This window comes from Nerophis lumbriciformis, linkage group LG12 (genome assembly GCF_033978685.3).
Source record: "Nerophis lumbriciformis linkage group LG12, RoL_Nlum_v2.1, whole genome shotgun sequence".
Lineage (NCBI taxonomy): Eukaryota > Metazoa > Chordata > Actinopteri > Syngnathiformes > Syngnathidae > Nerophis > Nerophis lumbriciformis.
This window is the reverse complement of record NC_084559.2, coordinates 10,404,580-10,425,645: the sequence shown is the minus strand read 5'-3', so window position 1 is coordinate 10,425,645 and position 21,066 is coordinate 10,404,580. Positions and strand designations below refer to the sequence as shown.

Sequence of the window (21,066 nt, the reverse complement as noted above, 5' to 3'; positions counted from 1 at the left end):
GATATATGTAAATATCTGCCTCCGACAGTACCCTAAGATTTTTTGGTTCAAATAAAGACAATAATGCCATTTTTGTGGTCCCCTTTATTTAGAAAAGTACCGAAAAGTATCAAAATTATTTTGGTACCATTGTTTGCTAGCCACTGGCCTTCCTTTATGGTTTGCAGAGTTTTCACTTAGCCCAAACACTTTCATGTAGCTGACAAACTGTGCATCTAAATTACACATAAAAAGGAGCTCAATTCCGCAACATCTGCTAAATTACGTTAAAGCAACAATATTGAACTGTGTGATACGCTGCTTTTTGTCCATTAGCTTGGCACCTCTGTAATGTATCTCTAAATATTATTATTTATTGGACACTTTTGATTAATGTAGCCAACAGAAAATACAATTACGTTTTTCTCTGCTGTGTCCTGACTGTGCAGAAATGAAAAAAAACCCATCACAGAAAGTGTTGCTAAAAAAGCACACGTACAAACAGAGCTACAGGCGGAATAAATGTGCTTCTGATGAGTGCCGGGGCTTCTTGGCTTAGAACAGCACGGCTCCGGCGGCTCATTTTGACATCAGCTGAGAGGTGGTGCCGGTTGAGATGTGCTTGATTGACAAGAACAAGTGAAGCAATTAGCCAGGGCGGCTCGTAATAACCCACAGCATCCAGCTGTGGGGCTGTCTTGGTTGACAAGACTCTGCAGCATCGCGTGGACATCGGGGGCGGTGACACTGGATTGGCAGACCGGGGTGGTGGTTCCTCTCTTTAAGAAGGGGAACCGGAGGGTGTGTTCTAACTATCGTGGGATCACACTCCTCAGCCTTCCCGGTAAGGTCTATTCAGGTGTACTGGAGAGGAGGCTACGCCGGATAGTCGAACCTCGGATTCAGGAGGAACAGTGTGGTTTTCGTCCTGGTCGTGGAACTGTGGACCAGCTCTATACTCTCGGCAGGGTCCTTGAGGGTGCATGGGAGTTTGCCCAACCAGTCTACATGTGTTTTGTGGACTTGGAGAAGGCATTCGACCGTGTCCCTCGGGAAGTCCTGTGGGGAGTGCTCGGAGAGTATGGGGTATCGGACTGTCTGATTGTGGCAGTCCGCTCCCTGTATGATCAGTGCCAGAGCTTGGTCCGCATTGCCGGTAGTAAGTCGGACACGTTTCCAGTGAGGGTTGGACTCCGCCAAGGCTGCCCTTTGTCACCCATTCTGTTCATAACTTTCATGGACAGAATTTCTAGGCGCAGTCAAGGCGTTGAGGGGATCTGGTTTGGTGGCTGCAGGATTAGGTCTCTGCTTTTTGCAGATGATGTGGTCCTGATGACTTCATCTGGCCAGGATCTTCAGCTTTCACTGGATCGGTTCGCAGCTGAGTGTGAAGCGACTGGGATGAGAATCAGCACCTCCAAGTCCGAGTCCATGGTTCTCGCCCGGAAAAGGGTGGAGTGCCATCTCCGGGTTGGGGAGGAGATCTTGCCCCAAGTGGAGGAGTTCAAGTACCTCGGAGTCTTGTTCACGAGTGAGGGAAGAGTGGATCGTGGCGGATCGGTGCGGCGTCTTCAGGAATGCGGACGCTGTATCGATCAGTTGTGGTAAAGAAGGATCTGAGCCGGAAGGCAAAGCTCTCAATTTACCGGTCGATCTACGTTCCCATCCTCACCTATGGTCATGAGCTTTGGGTTATGACCGAAAGGACAAGATCACGGGTACAAGCGGCCGAAATGAGTTTCTTCCGCCGGGCGGCGGGGCTCTCCCTTAGAGATAGGGTGAGAAGCTCTGCCATCCGGGAGGAGCTCAAAGTAAAGCCGCTGCTCCTCCACATCGAGAGGAGCCAGATGAGGTGGTTCGGGCATCTGGTCAGGATGCCACCCGAACGCCTCCCTAGGGAGGTGTTTAGGGCACGTCCGACCGGTAGGAGGCCGCGGGGAAGACCCAGGACACGTTGGGAAGACTATGTCTCCCGGCTGGCCTGGGAACGCCTCGGGGTCCCACAGGAAGAGCTGGACGAAGTGGCTGGGGAGAGGGAAGTCTGGGCTTCCCTGCTTAGGCTGCTGCCCCCGCGACCCGACCTCGGATAAGCGGAAGAAGATGGATGGATGGATGGATGTTAGAAGCGGCCCTCTGGGGCTTCGGCATGTCACAATAATAGTATTTGGCAATGCACTTTGATTATGAAATAATATAATGAATAATTGTCAGTTCATCATACACAAGAAGAAATTAACTACTCTCATTAGATCATTTCTTAATCACCCTTAAAGCATTTTCTATAGCTTTATTTTTGTTCCCTTTGTAGTCCAATATCTCGTTGTCTACACAGCCAAAGCATGATGGCAACCTCGTCTGCCAAAAACAAAAAGCTAATTTTAATCTTCCTGTGTTTATATCACACGGTGTGTGCCCATGTGGCTACTTTGTCACGGGGAAACAATCCAAACTGTGCTTGTAGAATCTTTTATAGTCATACAATCCTGATAAATGTTCTTTCCAAGTCAAAGGATCAAAAGTGTGATCTCATGATGTGGCCTGCTTCCCCTCGGATGACCCTTAGACCAGTGTTTTTTAACCACTTAGATAAAGTTTGATGTGCCGTGGGAGATTATCTAATTTCAACTATTTGGGGTAAAAAATATGTTTTGCAAAGCAGTAATTATAGTCTGCAAAGATGTGTTGTTGTTGAGTGTCGGTGCTGTCTAGAGCTCGGCAGAGTAACCATGTAATACTCTTCCATATCAGTAGGTGGCAGCAGGGAGCTAATTGCTTTGTAGATGTCCGAAACAGCGGGAGGCAGGGTGCAGGTAAAAAGGTGTCTTAATGCTTAAACCAAAAATAAACAAAAGTGAGTAAGTGCCCCTAAAAAAGGCATTGAAGCTTAGGGAAGGGTATGCAGAACAAAACTACAACTGAACTAGCTACAAAGTCAACAAAAACAGAATGTTGGACGACAGCAAAGACTTACTGTGGAGCAGAGACGGCGTCCACAATGTACATCCGAGCATAACAATCGACAATGTCCCCCACGAAGAAGGATAAAAACAAAGTAGATGCGGGAAATATCGCTCATAGACATGAAACTGCTACAGGAAAATACCAAAAAAAGAGAGAAAGCCACCAAAATAGGAGTGCAAGACAAGAAGTAAAACACTACACACAGGAAAACACCAAAAAAGTCCAAATAAGTCAGGGCGTGATGTGACAGGTGGTGACAGTACACCTACTTTGAGACAAGAGCTATAGTGATGCATGCTTGGTTATGCTTTAAAGTCATATCCAACAATTGCGACAACGACTTTTTACTGTCAACTGAGTTTCGTTTTGTTTAATGATTTCTGCTGGTGGTGTGCCTCCGCATTTTTTCAACGCAAAAAAATGTGCCTTGCCTCAAAAAAGGTTGAAAAACACTGCCTTAGACAATAGAAATAGGTGGGTCACAATTTGCAAGATGGTGTTCTGCTGACCTCGACTGCGGATGTTGTGGATCGGTGGAGGGAATACTTCGAAGACCTCCTCAATCCCACCAACACGTCTTCCTATGAGGAAGCAGTGCCTGGGGAGTCTGTGGTGGGCTCTCCTATTTCTGGGGCTGAGGTTGCTGAGGTAGTTAAAAAGCTCCTCGGTGGCAAGGCCCCGGGGGTGGATGAGATCCGCCCGGAGTTCCTTAAGGCTCTGGATGCTGTGGGGCTGTCTTGGTTGACAAGACTCTGCAGCATCGCGTGGACATCGGGGGCGGTACCACTGGATTGGCAGACCGGGGTGGTGGTTCCTCTCTTTAAGAAGGGGAACCGGAGGGTGTGTTCTAACTATCGTGGGATCACACTCCTCAGCCTTCCCGGTAAGGTCTATTCAGGTGTACTGGAGAGGAGGCTACGCCGGATAGTCGAACCTCGGATTCAGGAGGAACAGTGTGGTTTTCGTCCTGGTCGTGGAACTGTGGACCAGCTCTATACTCTCGGCAGGGTCCTTGAGGGTGCATGGGAGTTTGCCCAACCAGTCTACATGTGTTTTGTGGACTTGGAGAAGGCATTCGACCGTGTCCCTCGGGAAGTCCTGTGGGGAGTGCTCAGAGAGTATGGGGTATCGGACTGTCTGATTGTGGCAGTCCGCTCCCTGTATGATCAGTGCCAGAGCTTGGTCCGCATTGCCGGTAGTAAGTCGGACACGTTTCCAGTGAGGGTTGGACTCCGCCAAGGCTGCCCTTTGTCACCGATTCTGTTCATAACTTTTATGGACAGAATTTCTAGGCGCAGTCAAGGCGTTGAGGGGATCTGGTTTGGTGGCTGCAGGATTAGGTCTCTGCTTTTTGCAGATGATGTGGTCCTGATGGCTTCATCTGGCCAGGATCTTCAGCTCTCACTGGATCGGTTCGCAGCTGAGTGTGAAGCGACTGGGATGAGAATCAGCACCTCCAAGTCCGAGTCCATGGTTCTTGCCCGGAAAAGGGTGGAGTGCCATCTCCGGGTTGGGGAAGAGATCTTGCCCCAAGTGGAGGAGTTCAAGTACCTCGGAGTCTTGTTCACGAGTGAGGGAAGAGTGGATCGTGAGATTGACAGGCGGATCGGTGCGGCGTCTTCAGTAATGCGGACGCTGTATCGATCCGTTGTGGTGAAGAAGGAGCTGAGCCGGAAGGCAAAGCTCTCAATTTACCGGTCGATCTACGTTCCCATCCTCACCTATGGTCATGAGCTTTGGGTTATGACCGAAAGGACAAGATCACGGGTACAAGCGGCCGAAATGAGTTTCCTCCGCCGGGTGGCGGGGCTCTCCCTTAGAGATAGGGTGAGAAGCTCTGCCATCCGGGGGGAGCTCAAAGTAAAGCCGCTGCTCCTCCACATGGAGAGGAGCCAGATGAGGTGGTTCGGGCATCTGGTCAGGATGCCACCCGAACACCTCCCTAGGGAGGTGTTTAGGGCACGTCCGACTGGTAGGAGGCCGCGGGGAAGACCCAGGACACGTTGGGAAGACTATGTCTCCCGGCTGGCCTGGGAACGCCTCGGGGTCCCACAGGAAGAGCTGGATGAAGTGGCTTGGGAGAGGGAAGTCTGGGCTTCCCTGCTTAGGCTGCTGCCCCCGCGACCCGACCTCGGATAAACGGAAGAAGATGGATGGATGGATGGACAATTTGCAAGCACATGCACAATGAACGCAATGCAATCTCTCTCGCAATGAAAAGACTCAAAATAATCCAACCCGCGTAACACTCGCTCACTGGTGACTACATTTAATGGATGCTATAAATCCCCTTTCAAACGACAGGTAGAAACAATCAACAACATTTGAAACAAGACTGCAAATAATCCACAAAATCAGACAAATTGCATCAAAGAAATACAAGGGTGTACAAGCAAACTGTAACCTGCTACACAAGAAAATGCTACAATTCTTCTCAAAAAAAGAGGAGAAATATAATCTTAGAGAAAAAATGTCTAAAACCTTCAGTATATCAGTATGTGGAATTAAATGATGGAATGGATTAAGCAAATAAATCCAATAATGTACTAACATGATCCACTTCAAGAAACTATTCAAACTTAAAGTGTTTACAAAGTACCAAGAAGAAGAACCATGATAAACATTCTGAATGTATTTCATCCATTCATTCGGTTTTTAGATAATCTTACTCATCTCACCATATGGAATATAACTTACTTCACTAATTATTATTTATGTATTTATTTGTATTGGTATTACCTATGGAGTATATTGTGAATAAATTGAGTGTCATGATCTGTGGTCTGGATCATGTTTTTGTTATTTTCTGTTAGTTTTTCATGTCGGATTCCATAGTTATGCTAGTTGATCCATGCCATCGTTTGGTTAGTCGTTTCATGCCACAGTTTCATGTTTGTTTCTTGTTCTGCCATAGCTTATGCTAGTTGTTTACTTTAACTCCCAAGTGCGATCAGCCTTTTTTGTACCTTTTTTGTACCTTTTTTGAGAGAAGATAATTATTCTGTTAGTTTTGGACTCTTTTAGTTCCTGTTTGTGACACTTCTGAGTTTGGTTTGGTTGCCATGGCAGCTTATTGTTTTCACCTGCCTCTGGTGTTCGGGACGCTCACCTGTGCCTAATCAAGAGACTATTCAAACCGCCTTTGCCAGTCAGTCGGCCTGGCGTCATTGCTCGTTTCATGTCGGATTCCATAGTTATGCTAGTTGCTCCATGCCATTGTTTGGTTCGTCGTTTCATGCCACAGTTTCATGTTTGTTTCTTGTTCTGCCATAGCTTATGCTAGTTGTTTACTTTAACTTCCAAGTGCGATCAGCCTTTTTTGTACCTTTTTTGAGAGAAGATAATTATTCTGTTAGTTTTGGACTCTTTTAGTTCCTGTTTGTGACACTTCTGAGTTTGGTTTGGTTGCCATGGCAGCTTATTGTTTTCACCTGCCTCTGGACGCTCACCTGTGCCTAATCAAGAGACTGTTCAAACCACCTTTGCCAGTCAGTCGGCCTGGCGTCATTAATCATTTCATGTCGGATTCCATAGTTATGCTAGTTGCTCCATGCCATCGTTTGGTTCGTCGTTTCATGCCACCGTTTCATGTTTGTTTCTTGTTCTGCCATAGCTTATGCTAGTTGTTTACTTTAACTCCCAAGTGCGATCAGCCTTTTTTGTACCTTTTTTGAGAGAAGATAATTATTCTGTTAGTTTTGGACTCTTTTAGTTCCTGTTTGTGACACTTCTGAGTTTGGTTTGGTTGCCATGGCAGCTTATAGTTGTCACCTGCCTCTGATGTTCGGGACGCTCACCTGTGCCTAATCAAGAGACTATTTAAACCGCCTTTGCCAGTCAGTTGGCCTGTCATCATTAATCATTTCATGTCAGATTCCATAGTTATGCTAGTTGCTCCATACCATCGTTTGGTTAGTCGTTTCATGCCACAGTTTCATGTTTGTTTCTTGTTCTGCCATAGCTTATGCTAGTTGTTTACTTTAACTCCCAAGTGCGATCAGCCTTTTTTGTACCTTCTTTGAGAGAAGATAATTATTCTGTTAGTTTTGGACTCTTTTAGTTCTGAGTTTGGTTTGGTTGCCATGGCAGCTTATTGTTTTCACCTGCCTCTGGTGTTCGGGACGCTCACCTGTGCCTAATCAAGAGACTATTTAAAACGCCTTTGCCAGTCAGTCGGCCTAGCGTCATTGCTCGTTTCATGTCGGATTCCATAGTTATGCTAGTTGCTCCATGCCATCGTTTGGTTAGTCGTTTCATGCCACAGTTTCATGTTTGTTTCTTGTTCTGCCATAGCTTATGCTAGTTGTTTACTTTAACTCCCAAGTGCGATGAGCCTTTTTTGTACCTTTTTTGGGAGAAGATAATTATTCTGTTAGTTTTGGACTCTTTTAGTTCCTGTTTGTGACACTTCTGAGTTTGGTTTGGTTGCCATGGCAGCTTATAGCTTTCACCTGCCTCTGGTGTTCGGGACGCTCACCTGTGCCTAATCAAGAGACTATTCAAACCGCCTTTGCCAGTCAGTCGGCCTGGCGTCATTGCTCGTTTCATGTCGGATTCCATAGTTATGCTAGTTGCTCCATGCCATCGTTTGGTTAGTCGTTTCATGCCACAGTTTCATGTTTGTTTCTTGTTCTGCCATAGCTTATGCTAGTTGTTTACTTTAACTCCCAAGTGCGGTCAGCCTTTTTTGTACCTTTTTTGAGAGAAGATAATGAAATATGTTCCTACCTGCAAGCCTTGTCCGGAATAGTCCGTTTGCATCCTGAGAGAACAAACCTCGCAGTAAGCTGCGAAAACCACGTTGTGACATTGAGAACAGGAAGTGAACAAAAGGTTTAGCAACTGCTATGTAAAGGAAAGGGGGTAGGATTAAATAAGCTCTGCTTCTTCCTACTCCTTTTCGAACATGTTGAATAGAGGAACTGGAAATTGTGACGTATAATGTTAAAAAGTTAAAGTACCAAACTCAAATTCAAACAAGGCCCAGGAAAGGAAGGAGGAATTGTGCCGTCGTCTTAGCACTTTACCAATAACCTAGTGTGAGTCTTCATAAACCCGATAACTTGCCAACCCCCAGAAGCAATGAAGTAAATTGTTTTTTTCCTGGAATTCAAAAATCCTGCCTTCGCTACCAACTCGACTGGGCCTGGAGGCATCTGGTCCTTATCTATCTGTAGTGTGGCAAATGGAGATAATTACAGTCTATAGCACTTCTACCAGCGAGAGAGAAGAGGGACTTAATTACACTTCACTCAGTACCCTCTGCGGCGCTGGCTTTCACATTCGGTAGGATTGTCTGCAGTTAAATGCAGTTAGCATCTACCGTATAGCACATTTAGTTTGGAATATGCAAGCCAATGACTTGATATAAAACAACCATACATCCTTAACAATTGCGGTATTTATTTAATATCATTTTGAAATTATGGGGTTGAAAACAGGCCACATAGTCTTTGAATACATTCTGTTGTCTTGAATTTATTTTGTTATATGTTTATGGTTATTTATTCAGCTAGACTGAATAAATATGATGCAATTCATGAATCCAAAACACCATTTTGTCAGATTATTTTCATTTAAAAAACCTTTGTGTAATGTTCATATTGTTGTTACTCAGCCAGCGTTTGTGGGTCTGATGGACCCGTTGCATTTTGTGGCTTTTAATGCCTCACAATCAAACACTTTTATGTTAAAATACTGAACAGTATCTTAACATAAAAGTATTTGATTGTGAGGCATTAAAAGCCACAAAATGCAACACTTTTATGTTAAAATACTGAACAGTATCTTAACATAAAAGTCTTTGATTGTGAGGCATTAAAAGCCACAAAATGCAACGGGTCCATCAGACCCACAAACGCTGGCTGAATCAAAACTATATGAACATTACACAAGGGTTTTTTAAATGAAAATAATCTGACAAAATGGTGTTTGGGATTCATGAATTGCATCGTATTTATTCAGTCGAGCTGAATAAATAACCATAAACATATAACAAAATAAATTCAAGACAACAGAATATATTCAAAGACTATGTGGTCTGTTTTCAACCCGATAATTCCAAAATGATTTTATTTAAATAGTACAATTGTTAAGAACGTATGATTTGTTTTATATCAAGTCATTGGCTTGCATATTCCAAACTAAATGTGCTACACGGTAGATGCTAACTGCATTTTGTGGCTTTTAATGCCTCACAATCAAACACTTTTATGTTAAAATACTGAACAGTATCTTAACATAAAAGTCTTTGATTGTGAGGCATTAAAAGCCACAAAATGCAACGGGTCCATCAGACCCACAAACGCTGGCTGAGTCAAAACTATATGAACATTACACAAGGGTTTTTTAAATGAAAATAATCTGACAAAATGGTGTTTGGGATTCATGAATTGCATCGTATTTATTCAGTCGAGCTGAATAAATAACCATAAACATATAACAAAATAAATTCAAGACAACAGAATATATTCAAAGACTATGTGGTCTGTTTTCAACCCGATAATTCCAAAATGATTTTATTTAAATACTACAATTGTTAAGGACGTATGATTTGTTTTATATGAAGTCATTGGCTTGCATATTCCAAACTAAATGTGCTATACGGTAGATGCTAACTGCATTTTGTGGCTTTTAATGCCTCACAATCAAACACTTTTATGTTAAAATACTGAACAGTATCTTAACATAAAAGTCTTTGATTGTGAGGCATTAAAAGCCACAAAAATGCAACGGGTCCATCAGACCCACAAACGCTGGCTGAGTCAAAACTATATGAACATTACACAAGGGTTTTTTAAATGAAAATAATCTGACAAAATGGTGTTTGGTATTCATGAATTGCATCGTATTTATTCAGTCGAGCTGAATAAATAACTATAAACATATAACAAAATAAATTCAAGACAACAGAATATATTCAAAGACTATGTGGTCTGTTTTCAACCCGATAATTCCAAAATTATTGTATTTAAATACTACAATTGTTAAGGACGTATGATTTGTTTTCTATCAAGTCATTGGCTTGCATATTCCAAACTAAATGTGCTATACGGTAGATGCTAACTGCATTTTGTGGCTTTTAATGCCTCACAATCAAACACTTTTATGTTAAAATACTGAACAGTATCTTAACATAAAAGTCTTTGATTGTGAGGCATTAAAAGCCACAAAATGCAACGGGTCCATCAGACCCACAAACGCTGGCTGAGTCAAAACTATATGAACATTACACAAGGGTTTTTTAAATGAAAATAATCTGACAAAATGGTGTTTGGGATTCATGAATTGCATCGTATTTATTCAGTCGAGCTGAATAAATAACCATAAACATATAACAAAATAAATTCAAGACAACAGAATACATTCAAAGACTATGTGGTCTGTTTTCAACCCAATAATTCCAAAATGATTTTATTTAAATACTACAATTGTTAAGGACGTATGATTTTTTTTATATGAAGTCATTGGCTTGCATATTCCAAACTAAATGTGCTATACGGTAGATGCTAACTGCATTTTGTGGCTTTTAATGCCTCACAATCAAACACTTTTATGTTAAAATACTGAACAGTATCTTAACATAAAAGTCTTTGATTGTGAGGCATTAAAAGCCACAAAATGCAACGGGTCCATCAGACCCACAAACGCTGGCTGAGTCAAAACCATATGAACATTACACAAGGGTTTTTTAAATAATAATCTGACAAAATGGTGTTTGGGATTCATGAATTGCATCGTATTTATTCAGTCGAGCTGAATAAATAACCATAAACATATAACAAAATAAATTCAAGACAACAGAATATATTCAAAGACTATGTGGTCTGTTTTCAACCCGATAATTCCAAAATGATTTTATTTAAATACTACAATTGTTAAGGATGTATGATTTGTTTTATATCAAGTCATTGGCTTGCATATGCCAAACTAAATGTGCTATACGGTAGATGCTAACTGCATTTTGTGGCTTTTAATGCCTCACAATCAAAGACTTTTATGTTAAAATACTGAACAGTATCTTAACATAAAAGTCTTTGATTGTGAGGCATTAAAAGCCACAAAATGCAACGGGTCCATCAGACCCACAAACGCTGGCTTAGTAACAACAATATGAACGTTGCATGGAAATTTCTCTGCCAGTTTCTGCATCCCACAGGGATTCTTCTTTTGTGTTTCTGCACCTGCGGTTCCCACACAAGGTTGCAACATTGTTTGTCAACACTGTCTGCTCTCATTTTCTCGCACATTTGACCCTCTGATGTTCTGTGTACCTACACTCTGTCCTCCTCCTGTCTAGGCCCGTAACATCGTATATGTACTAGAAATGTGTAGGGGGGGTTGTATGGTGTGTGGTCATTAAAAATAAAATATGAATTTGAAAAATTAATTAATTGTGTAATTTTTATTTTAATAAAAAATAAAAACGGGTCCCACAGACCCCAACACCACACAAGGGTTAAATCCATTGTGGAGGAATATAGATACAGAAGTTTGGCTAAAAAATAAGTGTTTATACTGTGGTTTTATATCCAGGCACCCACCTCCAAACACAGCACTCCGCTGAAGACTATGTTTTTGACCAGAAAATAAAATAACAAAACAAAACGCTTTAACCACAAGTGAGTTGGCGTTGTTCAGGCAAGTGTTTCTTCAACGCGGTTGTCAGTTGCAGGTGTTACTTCATCGCAGGTCATACCGAGAACATATGCGCCTTTGTTATCCGTGTGGAACTCTTTCAACTCAACACAGCTGATAAATCCTGTAAACCCACTCAATGATGTGGCGTACTGTGTTGTAATACAACTGGATTTAATTTATATACAGTACACAGCAGTGCCTCATTCGTATTAGTAATTTGTTGTAGAAAGTTGGACAAAGACCAAATTTGACCAAAACCAGAAGCTATGTTTCCCGTAAGAGATTACGTCAATCCAGTAAATTGGTTCTGCACTAACACAAGACACCATCCATCCTAAGCAGGGAAGCCCAGACTTCCCTTCCCCCAGCCACTTCGTCCAGCTCTTTCCGGGGGATCCCGAGGCGTTCCCAGGCCAGCCGGGAGACATAGTCTTCCCAACGTGTCCTGGGTCTTCCCCGTGGCTTCCTACCGGTGGGATGTGCCCTAAACACCTCCCTGGGGAGGTGTTCGGGTGGCATCCTGACCAGATGCCCGAACCACCTCATCTGGCTCCTCTCCATGTGGAGGAACAGCGGCTTTACTTTGAGCTCCTCCCGGATGGCAAAGCTTCTCACCCTATCTCTAAGGGAGAGACCCGCCACCCGGTGGAGGGAACTCATTTGGGCCGCTTGTACCCGTGATCTTGTCCTTTCGGTCATAACCCAAAGTTCATGACTTTAGGTGAGTATGGGAATCTAGATCGACCGGTAAATTGAGAGCTTTGCCTTCCGGTTTAGCTCCTTCTTCACCACAACGGATCGATGCAGCGTCTGCATTACTGAAGACGCAGCACCGATCCGCCTGTCAAGCTTCTCTGTGGCCTCCTACCGGTCGGACAAGCCCTAAACACCTCCCGAGGGAGGTGTTTGGGTGGCATCCTGACCAGATGCCCGAACTACCTCATCTGGCTCCTCTCCATGTGGAGGAACAGCGGCTTTACTTTGAGCTCCTCCCGGATGACAGAGCTTCTCACCCTATCTCTAAGGGAGAAACCCGCCACCCGGCAGAGGAAACTCATTTCAAGCCGTGATCTTGTCCTTTCAGTCATAACCCAAAGCTCATGACCATAGGTGAGGATGGGAACGTAGATCGACCGGTAAATTGAGAGCTTTGCCTTCCTGCTCAGCTCCTTCTTCACCACAACGGATTGATACAGCGTCTGCATTACTGAAGACGCCGCACCGATCCGCCTGTCAAGCTTCTCTTTGGCCTCCTACCAGTCGGACAAGCCCTAAACACCTCCCTAGGGAGGTGTTCGGGTAGCATCCTGACCAGATGCCCGAACCACCTCATCTGGCTCCTCTCCATGTGGAGGAGCAGCGGCTTTACTTTGAGTTCCTCCCGGATCACACAGCTTCTCACCCTATCTCTAAGGGAGAAACCCGCCACCCGGCGGAGGAAACTCATTTGGGCTGCTTGTACCCGTGATCTTGTCCTTTCGGTCATAACCCAAAGTTCATGACTTTGGGTGAATATGGGAATCTAGATCGACCGGTAAATTGAGAGCTTTGCCTTCCGGTTTAGTTCCTTCTTCACCACAACGGATCGATGCAGCGTCTGCATTACTGAAGACGCCGCACCGATCCGCCTGTCAAGCTTCTCTGTGGCCTCCTACCGGTCGGACAAGCCCTAAACACCTCCCGAGGGAGGCGTTTGGGTGGCATCCTGACCAGATGCCCGAACCACCACATCTGGCTCCTATCCATGTGGAGGAACAGTGGTTAACTTTGAGTTCCTCCCGGATGACAGAGCTTCTCACCACTCCTACAGTACACAGCAGTACCTCATTCGTATTAGTAATTTGTAAGTTGGACAAAGACCAAATTTTACCAAAACCAGAAGCTATTTTTCACGTAAGAGATTATGTCAATCCAGTAAATTGGTTCGGCACTAACACAAGACACCATCCATTCTAAGCAGGGAAGCCCAGACTTTCCTCTCCCCAGCCACTTGGTCCCGAGGCGTTCCCAGGCCAGCCGGGAGACATAGTCTTCCCAACATGTCCTGGGTCTTCCCCGTGGCCTCCTACCGGTGGGATGTGCCCTAAACACCTCCCTAGGGAGGTGTTCGGGTGGCATCCTGACCAGATGCCCGAACTACCTCATCTGGCTCTTCTCCATGTGGAGGAACAGCGGCTTTACTTTGAGCTCCTCCCGGATGGCAGAGCTTCTCACCCTATCTCTAAGGGAGAGACCCGCCACCTGGCGGAGGAAACTCATTTGGGCCGCTTGTACCCGTGATCTTGTCCTTTCGGTCATAACCCAAAGTTCATGACTTTAGGTGAGTATGGGAATCTAGATCGACCGGTAAATTGAGAGCTTTGCCTTCCGGTTTAGCTCCTTCTTCACCACAACGGATCGATGCAGTGTCTGCATTACTGAAGACACCGCACCGATCCGCCTGTCAAGCTTCTCTTTGGCCTCCTACCGGTCGGAAAAGCCCTAAACACCTCCCGAGGGAGGTGTTCGGGTGGCATCCTGACCAGATGCCCGAACCACCTCATCTGACTCATCTCCATGTGGAGGAACAGTGGTTTTACTTTGAGTTCCTCCCGGATGACACAGCTTCTCACCCTATCTCTAAGAGAGACCCACCACACGGCGGAGGGAACTCATTTGGGCCGCATGTACCCGTGATCTTGTCCTTTCGGTCATAACCCAAAGTTCATGACTTTAGGTGAGTATGGGAATCTAGATCGACCGGTAAATTGAGATCTTTGCCTTCCGGTTTAGCTCCTTCTTCACCACAACGGATCGATGCAGCGTCTGCATTACTGAAGATGCCGCACTGATCCGCCTGTCAAGCTTCTCTGTGGCCTCCTACTGGTCGGACAAGCCCTAAACACCTCCCGAGGGAGGCGTTCGGGTGGCATCCTGACTAGATGCCCGAACCACCTCATCTGGCTCCTCTCCATGTGGAGGAACAGTGGTTAACTTTGAGTTCCTCCCGGATGACAGAGCTTCTCACCCTATCTCTAAGAGAGACCCACCACACGGCGGAGGAAACTCATTTCGGCCGCTTGTACCCGTGATCTTGTCTTTTCGTTCATAACCCAAAGCTCATGACCATAGGTGAGGATGGGAACGTAGATCGACCGGTAAATTGAGAGCTTTGCCTTCCTGCTCAGCTCCTTCTTCACCACAACGGATCGATGCAGCGTCTGCATTACTGAAGACGCCGCACCGATCCGCCTGTCAAGCTTCTCTTTGGCCTCCTACCGGCCGGACAAGCCATAAACACCTCCCGACGGAGTGGTTCGGGTGGCATCCTCACCAGATGCCCGAACCACCTCATCTGACTCATCTCCATGTGGAGGAACAGTGGTTTTACTTTGAGTTTCTCCCAGATGACAGAGTTTCTCACCCTATCTCTTAAGGGAGAGACCCGCCACCCGGTGGAGGAAACTAATTCCGGCCGCTTGTACCCGTGATCTTGTCCTTTCGGTCATAACCCAAAGCTCATGACCATAGGTGAGGATGGGAACGTAGATCGACCGGTAAATTGAGAGCTTTGCCTTCCTGCTCAGCAACTTCTTCACCACAACGGATCGATACAGCGTCCGCATTACTGAAGACGCCGCACTGATCCGCCTGTCAAGCTTCTCTGTGGCCTCCTACCGGTCGGACAAGCCCTAAACACCTCCCGAGGGAGGCGTTCGGGTGGCATCCTGACCAGATGCCCGAACCACTTCATCTGACTCATCTCCATGTGGAGGAACAGTGGTTTTACTTTGAGTTCCTCCTGGATGACACAGCTTCTCACCCTATCTCTAAGGAAGAGACCCGCCACCCGGCGGAGGAAACTCATTTCAACCAGTGATCTTGTCCTTTCGGTCATAACCCAAAGCTCATGACGATAGGTGAGGATGGGAACGTAGATCGACCGGTAAATTGAGAGCTTTGCCTTCCTGCTCAGCTCCTTCTTCACCACAACGGATCGAGACAGCGTCCGCATTACTGAAGACGCCGCACCGATCCGCCTGTCGATCTCACCATCCACTCTTCCCTCACTCGTGAACAAGACTCCGAGGTACTTGAACTCCTCCACTTGGGGGAGGGTCTCCTCCCCAACCCGGAGATGGCACTCCACCCTTTTCCGGGCGAGAACCATGGACTCGGACTTGGAGGTGCTGATTCTCTCTAACACAAGACACATTTTGCTGAAACAATTAACAGTTTTACATGCAGACATGCATCACTCCGGACTTTATTGAAAAGTATTGCTGTCGAGAGGGAAAAGACACTCAGATGCTACAAGTTATTTCTAGAATCCAATAGTGCTTTGTGCTATCTTTATAAAAGTGATGGTGCTCTAAAGTTTCACATGACAGGGTTTGCTTTTGGTTGTTTTCTCCATTGGTTCTGCTTCTGTGCTTTTATTTGTTTACATCTGTTTCCTATTTTGTGTTTAGTACATTCCTTTTGCTCCTGTTTGAGGAGGCTGCAGTGTGCAGTTCTTGTAACATTTAATTCATCGGGTTCTCAAACACAGCGTAGTAGATACACAAAAGTATTTGGCAGGTGTAATTTGACCCCCTTAACATACTTCAAAACTCACCAAATTTTACACACACATCAGTAATATACGGCAAAACTTTTTATCAAAAAACCAAACCTCAAACCTCAAAACTCAAAATTGCGCTTTAGCGCCCCTTACGAAAAAATAAAACTAGACTGCCTGTAACTCCCACTAGAAAGGTCGGAGAGACATTAAACAAAAACCTTTATGTAGGTGTGACTTAGACCTAGATTTCATAATAGTATATTCTCGGGCAAAAATCAACAGGAAGTTGGCAATTCCCCCTTCAAGACAAAAAAGTACTAAAAACAGTCACTTTTGCCTATTTGAGCTGTAATTTGACCCCCTTAACATGCTTCAAAACTCACTAAACTGAACGCACACATCAGGACTGGCAAAAATTGTGATCTAATAAAAAAAAAAACTAACCCCAAATTTAAAAATTGCGCTCTAGAGCAATTTTTGAATAAAACGCAGAAAAAACTGCTCCTCGGAAGAAAAAAAATGACAAAACTGCCTGTAACTCCCACTGGAAAAGTCGGAAAGACATGAAACAAAAACCTATATGTAGGTCTCACTTAGACCTACATTTCATAAATTGACAACCCCCAGCAAAAATCAACAGGAAGTTTGCTATTCCCCCTTCAAAACAACATTTTTGTAAAAACCGGTCACCTTCCTTCAAAATCTATCTCCTCTGAGCGCGTTTGTTGTTTAGGCTTCAAACTAACACAGGAGAGAGATTGAACCCTTGTGTATAAAAGTATAGAACAGCTTTTTAATACCTGCTCCGGTTTTGATTTTATGACCCTTCAAAGACCCGCTGCACTGATGCTGCTGCGCTGCTGTTTTTTTAAGATGGCTGCTCAAAAGCAGGAAGCACCAACATGCCCACACAATGCAGACAAGGTAGGTACACTAGACAAAAGTCTTCGGACACTTCAGACTAAAAGTAGACAAAAGTATTGGGACACTTAGGACTAGTTGGTCTTGTTCTTTATTATTATTATACCGACCGCCTCTTTGCGCTGTAATTTGACCCACTTAACATGCTTCAAAACTCACCATATTTGACCCACACATGCAAAAATTGCCTTTTTTTTAAAAAAACGAACCACAAAACTCAAAATTGCGCTCTAGCGCCCCCTACGGGAAAAAAAATAGACTGGCTGTAACTCCCACTAGGAAGGTCGGAGAGACATGAAACAAAAACCTTTATGTAGGTGTGACTTACACCTAGATTTCATAATAGTATATTCTCGGGCAAAAATCAACAGGAAGTTGGCAATTCCCCCTTCAGTTTTAGTTCTGCTGCTGTGCTTATATTTGGTTACATCTGTTTCCTATTTTGTGTTTAGTACATTCCTTTTGCTCCTGTTTGAGGAGGCTGCAGTGTGCAGTGTTTGTAACATTTAATCCATCGGGTTCTCAAACACAGCGTAGTAGATACACAAAAGTATTTGGCAGGTGTAATTTGACCCCCTTAACATACTTCAAAACTCACCAAATTTTACACACACATCAGTAATATACGGCAAAACTTTTTATCAAAAAACCAAACCTCAAAACTCAAAATTGCGCTTTAGCGCCCCTTACGAAAAAATAAAACTAGACTGCCTGTAACTACCACTAGAAAGGTCGGAGAGACATGAAACAAAAACCTTTATGTAGGTGTGACTTAGACCTAGATTTCATAATAGTATATTCTCGGGCAAAAATCAACAGGAAGTTGGCAATTCCCCCTTCAAGACAAAAAAGTACTAAAAACAGTCACTTTTTCCTATTTGAGCTGTAATTTGACCCCCTTAACACGCTTCAAAACTCACTAAACTGAACGCACACATCAGGACTGGCAAAAATTGCGATCTAATAAAAAAAAAAACTAACCCCAAATTTAAAAATTGCGCTCTAGAGCAATTTTTGAATAAAACGCAGAAAAAACTGCTCCTTGGAAGAAAAAAATGACAAAACTGCCTGTAACTCCCACTGGAAAAGTCGGAAAGACATGAAACCAAAACCTCTATGTAGGTCTCACTTAGACCTAAATTTCATAAAATGACAACCCCCAGCAAAAATCAACAGGAAGTTTGCTATTCCCCCTTCAAAACAACATTTTTGTAAAAACCGGTCACCTTCCTTCAAAATCTATCTCCTCTGAGCGCGTTTAGGCTTCAAACTAACACAGGAGAGAGATTGAACCCTTGTGTATAAAAGTATAGAACAGCTTTTTAATACCTGCTCCGGTTTTGATTTTATGACCCTTCAAAGACCCGCTGCACTGATGCTGCTGCGCTGCTGTTTTTTTAAGATGGCTGCTCAAAAGCAGGAAGCACCAACGTGCCCACACAATGCAGACAAGGTAGGTACACTAGACAAAAGTCTTGGGACACTTCAGACTAAAAGTAGACAAAAGTATTGGGACACTTAGGACTAGTTGGTCTTGTTCTTTATTATTATTATACCGACCGCCTCTTTGCGCTGTAATTTGACCCAATTAACATGCTTCAAAACTCACCATATTTGACCCACACATGCAAAAATTGCCTTTTTTTTTAAAAAACGAACCACAAAACTCAAAATTGCGCTCTAGCGCCCCCTACGGAAAAAAAAATAGACTGGCTGTAACTCCCACTAGGAAGGTCGGAGATACATAAAACAAAAACCTTTATGTAGGTGTGACTTACACCTAGATTTCATAATAGTATATTCTCGGGCAAAAATCAACAGGAAGTTGGCAATTCCCCCTTCAGTTTTAGTTCTGCTGCTGTGCTTATATTTGGTTACATCTGTTTCCTATTTTGTGTTTAGTACATTCCTTTTGCTCCTGTTTGAGGAGGCTGCAGTGTGCAGTGTTTGTAACATTTAATCCATTGGGTTCTCAAACACAGCGTAGTAGATACACAAAAGTAGTTGGCCACCTGCCTTGACTCACATATGAACTTGAAGTGGCATCCCATTCCTAACCCATCCATCCATCCATCCATCTTCTTCCGCTTATCCGAGGTCGGGTCGCGGGCGCAGCAGCCTAATCAGGGAAGCCCAGACTTCCCTCTCCCCAGCCACTTCGTCCAGCTCTTCCTGTGGGACCCCGAGGCGTTCCCAGGCCAGCCGGGAGACATAGTCTTCCCAACGTGTCCTGGGTCTTCCCCGCGGCCTCCTACCGGTCGGACGTGCCCTAAACACCTCCCTAGGGAGGCGTTCGGGTGGCATCCTGACCAGATGCCCGAACCACCTCATCTGGCTCCTCTCCATGTGGAGGAGCAGCGGCTTTACTTTGAGCTTCCCCCGGATGACAGAGCTTCTCACCCTATCTCTAAGGGAGAGCCCCACCACCCGGCGGAGGAAACTCATTTTGGCCGCTTGTACCCGTGATCTTGTCCTTTCGGTCATAACCCAAAGCTCATGACCATAGGTGAGGATGGGAACGTAGATCGACCGGTAAATTGAGAGCTTTGCCTTCCGGCTCAGCTCCTTCTTCACCACAACGGATCGATACAGCATCCGCATTACTGAAGACGCCGCACCGATCCGCCTGTCGATCTCACGATCCACTCTTCCCTCACTTGTGAACAAGACTCCGAGGTACTTGAACTCCTCCACTTGGGGCAAGATCTCCTCCCCAACCCGGAGATGGCACTCCACCCTTTTCCGGGCGAGAACCATTGACTCGGACATTCCTAACCCATAGGGTTCAATATGATGTAGGTCTACCTTTTGCAGGTATTAAAGCTTCAACTCTTCTGGGAAGGCTGTCCACAACGTTGCAGAGTGTGTTTATAGGAATGTTCTACCTTTCTTCCATCACGCATCGGCTAAAAAAAATTTTGCTGGTGACTCATTTCACGGTCAATTGCGTCGACTAATCCCAGTAGCTCTAATCGAAAGAATGATCATGAAAAATGCAACTCATTATTTTAGTCATGTTCAATCAGGAAGCCGATGAAATGATGCTGGCCCTGAGCGTTTACAATCTGCGGCTTCCTGCAGCGAGATCAGCGACCTTGTGAAGGACAAGGAGTGTTGCTTCGAGGCGGCAATAAGCCCCGGCCATCTGTGGACACCAGCCACTCTGGCAGCTTCTAAATCAGCAGCGTGCCCGAGCACATCAAGAAGCAAATGATGGCGGGCGCTGACCATATGTGAGTCACTTCCAACAGGAGGGGCATTGAAGAAGATGAGAACCAATCCTAGGCTATGGACACATTTATCTATTACACTTAAGGGACTCAAAAACATAAGCAATTATTGGATATGTGCCATAATAAGCAATCAATCAATGTTTACTTAAATAGCCCTAAATCACGAGTGTCTCAAAGGGCTGCACAAGCCACAACTACATCCTCGACTCAGATCCCACATCAGGGCAAGAAACAAATAAACTAAATGGGATAACAATAAGAAACATTGGAGGAGACCGCAGATGTGGGGACCCTCCCCCTGGGCGACCGGTGCAATGAATCAGGATCCCCTGACAACAAATACTTGTAGTAGATCTCCTGACGACTGAGGCTTGTAGTAGATCCCTGACAACCAGCTTGTGAATGTCTTACAAAGACTTGTAGTAGATCCCCTGACAACAATTACTTGTAGTAGATCCCTTGACAACCCACTTGTGAATGTATTACAAAGAGTATTAGTTTCCCTGACAACAAATATGTGTAGTAGATCCCCTGAAAACCCACTTGTGAATGTCTTACAAAGACTTGTAGTAGATCCCCTGACAACAAATACTTGTAGTAGATCTCCTGACGACAGAGGCTAGTAGTAGATCCCTGACAACCCGCTTGTGAATGTCTTACAAAGACTTGTAGTAGATCCCCTGAAAACAAAACACTTGTGGTAGATCCCTTGACAACCCACATGTGAATGTCTTACAAAGACTAGTAGTTTCCCTGACAACAAAAACTTGTAGTAGATCCCCTGACAAC

General features: G+C 44.6%; 1 protein-coding gene across 1 annotated transcript in view; it reads left to right on the top strand.

Moving 5' to 3' along the window:
* galnt9 (polypeptide N-acetylgalactosaminyltransferase 9) overlaps positions 1 to 21,066 on the top strand; it is a 331,066-nt gene that overhangs the window by 217,939 nt on the left and 92,061 nt on the right. The gene's annotated exons all lie outside the window — the stretch shown is intronic.